Source organism: Phytophthora infestans, genomic scaffold (genome assembly GCF_000142945.1).
Source record: "Phytophthora infestans T30-4 supercont1.18 genomic scaffold, whole genome shotgun sequence".
NCBI lineage: Eukaryota > Oomycota > Peronosporomycetes > Peronosporales > Peronosporaceae > Phytophthora > Phytophthora infestans.
In genome coordinates this window covers 30,562-36,181 of record NW_003303741.1, presented here as the reverse complement: position 1 = coordinate 36,181, position 5,620 = coordinate 30,562, and positions in this window count along the sequence as shown.

Here is a 5,620-nt window from a genome sequence, read left to right as displayed (position 1 = left end):
TTTTGACATACCATCAGTCTCTAACGAAGCCTGGTCAATGCCAGAACCAGACGCGTATATGGGTGCTTGGCCGTCTGGCAGCGAACGTGACGTCGACAACAGAATCGTGCGCGATTGATCCAAGTTGATGGCATGGGATCCGCGTGATGAAGTCAATAAAATTGGCAGTGACGGCAAAGCGCACCGAAGCGTGCCCCCCCCCCCAGCGATGTGGCTGTGACTGTGCTGTTGATTGACATTACCACCGCTGTAGCAAGTGTCGACGCTGGTGTCTCAGAGGGTTTGGACTCCTAACCTGAGACGGGGCAGGTGAGCTGGGGCTTGGCGACTCGTTGGATGTCTCCATGGCTCGCTACTCGCCAATGCGCTTGTGTCTACAAGAAAGGATTACTGCGTCTAGACAGCCTTGACAAATGAACAAGGCGCCGCGGAGTGCCTAACAGACCCCAATCCGAACCGTCTGCGATTGAATTATGTGGCGAGAATGATGTCACGCAAACCGTAGGAGGCGGGGCACAAGGTTCAACCATTACTTCTGTTGAAATGGCTCCCCACTCAGACTTTGCACCAGATGAGGCGATACCGAATTATCGTAGTCCTAGGGGACGTTTACTCCTAAGGGTCACCAACGAGCCAACCAATCGGATCCTTCGATTGTAATACAGATGGCTCCATTACTTACGATAAGGTTCATTCTAATTTTACTTCGGCGGAAGCTAAAAGAACGGAGCCCAACACCACAAAGAAAACGGAAGGCCGTCGAAAAGTATGGCTCGCCCTCGCATCAATGGACCAGGAAAGAAGCGGAAGACCTATCAACGTAGGGCAGTAGAGTATGCGCATAAGAGAGACGTCCTCGACTACATTGACAGCGGTCACAGCCTTGACGAGACAATTTCACAGTTCTACGGCGACTTAAGTGGCTCCGACATTCGTGCTAAGAAAAAACAAATTCACAAGTGGAGCAAGCAGGCTCCAACTATACGTGCTGCATGTGATTCTGGGCGGGGGTGCCACCAAAATCTGCGCGGACTTGGTGAAGCGACTGTGCTCACCAAGGAGGCTGAACGCGCTATCGTAGTGTGGGTGAATTCGCTGCGGAAAGATGGTGCCCCTATCTCCCGTCTCATGCTTCAACTGCAGGCAAAAGAAGCAGCTGCAGACATTGGCCTTGAAGGCAAATTTGCAGCCACATCAACATGGGTTAAGCTATTTCTTCGTCGCCATAAATTAGCGCCATGTGCACGTACCAGGCAGGGACAGACGACGCCACAGGATGCTCAAGATGCAGCTACGACATTTCGAGCGCTGGTGCTGCAGACAATCGTCGAAAAGAAGTCTGTACAAGTATACAATGCTGATCAGACGGATAAAAAAATTATTTTAGTTTTAAAATATTTTTAATGACTTTTCTTCTTGTAGGTGTGAATTTTGAGTATTTACCAAAACAAACCATATCTCAACGTGGAGTGAAAGCTGTTTGGGTAAAATGTGCAAATAAAGAGAAGGCTCGAGCTACAGCTATGCTTTTGGCGGACTGGGAAGGCACAAAATTGGCTCCATTCATAGTGTTCAAGTGTCAACCGTCAAAAATTAAGGAAAAAAGGGAAGAGAACCACACTCTGCGCCATGGGTTTAGCCCGACTATGTGGACCCGTGAAATTAATCCACTTCAAGAGCGCTACAATTGTCAAATTTACGGGAACCAGTGCGCATGGTGGAATTCTGATTTGTCTGAGAGATTTCTCAAATATCACTTGGCTGAGCGCACAAACCGAGATGACCACATTTTACTCATATGGGACGATTTCAGCGGGCATTGGACCCCTGAAGTTGAAGAATATGCAGCGTCTATTAACGTTATCCTACTTAAAGTACCGCCGCGTTACACGTACGTATGCCAACCGGCAGATATTTCGTGGAATAACCCCCTAAAAACTAGGTTGCGAGGTCTGTGGATCAACCGGCTGAGAGACCAACTTGTTGCGTATCGAGCCAAGGAGAAGCAGCGCCAGGAGAAAAGGGACAAACTCCAGAGAGATATTATTCGTGTGCGCAAGGATCTAGTGCAAGAGGAAGCAGAGTCTGAAGTTGAGCGACTTCGGAAACAGCATACAGAAGAGCCCTTTAAATTGGAGCCCCCAAAAAGAGACGACATTACGGAGTGGATATCAAAATGCTGGAACGAGCTTTTCAGAAAAGACAATTGTTAGTGAATTTGCAAAAGTAGGCATATTGGCTGATACTCGCCGTGCTGAGCAAGATTTTGACTCATATCCGGGACATATTGATAGCGAGCTTGTCCAAGAGCTGGAAAAATGCAATTGAACTGATGGTCATGTCGACTCTGACGATGGTATTTGAGCCGACAGACTTCCGAACAGGTCTAATTCGCGGTGCGCCTGATTCGATCGACAGTTTCCCATCTGTACTACATCATCCCATTTAGCTCGTAAATTTGATCTCGATCGTAGATAATTGTCCTCACCACTTATATCAGAGATCAGAAGACGAGGTACCAAACTTGTTGTAGCATTCCATCTGCTTGGTGTGGCAGCGCCGATGGATAATTTGAATCTGAAGCTGAGTCATTTTTCGTGGGAACTATGGTTTGAGGACGGGGATGAAACTTCCGTGCGTACTCTTCATCAAAGTCGCTATGACTATTAGCCCAGCTCTTTATTGATGATGATGACTTAACATAAGCTTGGGTCTCGTCAATGGTTCGTCATCACTGTCGTCCATGATCTCGCTTGAAGACGATGATGGAAGCGATGAGGTTGAGAGCGACCTCGTCTTGGCTAATGAGGTTGTGATCCAGAGTTCTGACTATATTTAAAAGGAATTAGTAACCCTCCACGGATCCGTTTCTAAGACCCTGCCAAAAAATATACATAAACGAAATAAAATATTTCAGTCCTATATACTATATATAATCATTATAAATGTTGAATATAGTTGGCCTATATCAATGTATTTGATTTTGCATGCTTTTCCAGCGACATAATACTTTTGGTATTGAGATCTATTACACGCCTTTAGGCCGTAGTTACTGCGTATTCACATCCCTTGCATTGCCATGTATGCTATTTAATCTGTTTTCTCAAGTGACGCGTACGACTAAGTGTCGCGCTATGCTCAATGACTGGGGTGGGGCCACCGGATCACCTGACGCACATGGCTGAAGAGATGTTGGGTCCTCGCGTTCCTGCACGTGAAGGTGTCGTTGACTTGGGATATCACCAGGCTACTGTCGCCGTCGATGTCGAGGATGGTGCATCCACCGCGTGGCACCAAAGACCGATTCAGCAGGGGTCAGGGGTCTTCACCCTTCCATCGTGGAAGCCGGATCGCTTGTCAAGGCTTGTTGCAAGGTTTCACGCAATGTCTTTGGCCCCTTCCGAAGTGGAAGCCGGATCGCTTGTCAAGGCTTGTGGCAAGGTTTTCACGCTACGTATTTGGCCCCAACGTGACGAAGTTTGTTTTAGTGTGTGTGTGTGGGGGGGACTTCTGCGGTGGCGGATACGAGCACCTGCCCAAGGTGCTGCGAGCCGTTTGCCTTAGCTCTGTGCCTGGTAAGTTCTTGGCGACCACACTCTGCTGGACCGCATCGTCCTGCGTTGCGTCGAGAGGCGCCATCGACTCGTTCAGTTATTGTGACACCCGCGCCGAAGGCGTACACGGAGTCACTATCTCGTCAGCGTTGTGCCAGCGTCATTAGCTGCGAAGCAATCAGCACATTGCAGAAGGGCTGACTTCACCAGGGGGAGGGGCTAAAGTCCTTTCGTCCTGATGACAGTCGGACGAACGCTCGACAAGATAGTTACAGCTTCCACTGCAGTATTGCTCGCTTAGTGCGGCTTCCGCAGTGCCAGCTATCGCCGCGGTGAGCTGTCTGGTAGGTTGTGGGGCAGCCTCAGTCTGCGTTGTGGCAACACGGGTCGACGCTGCTGGTACGGCTTGCTGATTCAGCTTGGCGCACGCTTGTGCATGACAAACAAGAAAGGGAGACGCTTGATCAGCTGTGGCTACCGTTGCTGAGGCAGAAGCAGTGGCAGGTGCTGCTGGACTTGGTCCAACCTTGACAGGATTGGTCAGCATACCGTCCGTGGACCACGGACACAGCCGTGCCACCACCTCAGGTGGCACCTGAGGTGGTGGCACGGCTGTGTGGACTTGCACACTGGCTGGGGGGGGGGGCACGAGTGGCGGGAGCAGCTTGGCTGACGGGGATTTGGTCTTATGCTGCGTCTGGTGGGGCTAGAGCGCGAGCGTACCACAGCTACAGCTGCGGCTAGTGCCGAATTCAGCTCATCAAGTACGGCGCGAACTGCATTCCCATCCGAGCAGGAGTACGGTGCTGAGCTCCGGTTTCGGGTAATGCGTGCGATGCTAGCATAGTATTGACCCAGTACAACCTATATGGTGAATACAGTTTTTCAGTCTAGACCGACCCTGTTCGTCGGGGTGGAGACTTAAATTCGGTTTTGTGCATTGTGTAAGGTTATGAGCATTGTGTAAGGTTATGACAGCACTGCGACGAGAAAAATGGCGACTACAGATCCATCCCATTCAAGTGCGGTGTTGACTTCGTTATGGTCCGTACGATCACCATGACAGCTACGATTTGGGTCCATGCCGAGACTACAGTACCAACAACAATACCACACCGTAGCAATGGTATTGTGATGCCTACCGACTTCGTTTAAAACACAGGTTTTGAGTTTGTTCACGCAGTGCTGCTATTAATTAAAGGGACACTAGATTTTTTAAACTGTACTCACCATACGAGGAGTTAGATTGTGCCGCTCGGTCCAAGAAACACTTGCCTAATATCTAACAGCTAACGGCAACCATCTTTTAAAAATGTTCGTATTGCAAATTCAAAAGTGAAATTGCCATTTTAGGGGGTGTTCTTATTTATAGAGACACCACTTAGAAGCTGTTCTATTTATCAATAGCACACCAATTTTTGAGAACTATTTGCGAGCCACCTTGTGGTGAGGCTTGACGGCCGGAGCCTGTTTCCGCTTGATCCACATGGCAATTTTAAACGAGCTTAGTATCTTACGGACGGTATGGGTCGTAGAACCTGGCCAATCGCCTCCGAAATACGTAGACGATAGTTTTTTACGGTAGCGAGTCGCACAACTTGTCGGATCAGGCGCTTGGTCGAGTTTGGTCGCCTTCCGAGTCGTTTGTGGAGATTTGCACGATTAGGAGCTTTCAATACGTTGCAGACAGCGCTCGGACTTCGGCCAATCTCTCGTGCTACCCAGCGCTTGCTTTTTCCAACCTTAAAGTGCACTTTTACCCGTCCTATCTCCTCCTCAGACAGTTTCTTGCCTCTTGGCGTCGTGGAGGTGCCTGTGGATTCCGAGGAGACGAGAGAAAAACTACAAAAGTGAATATTTAAACTGTAAGTTGAGTTTACGCACTGATCAGTGGTGCACTGGCACTTATAAAACAGGAGTCATCACCAACTTTTTATTTTCTTCGTGTAACTGTCAACTTGATATGCTGGCACTATAAAGAGGAGCTTGGCACCAATCGAGCGGAGCAAAAACTAAGGCCATGCATCCAGCATTACGACGAGAACGCTTCTGAAAGAGCTCATTCG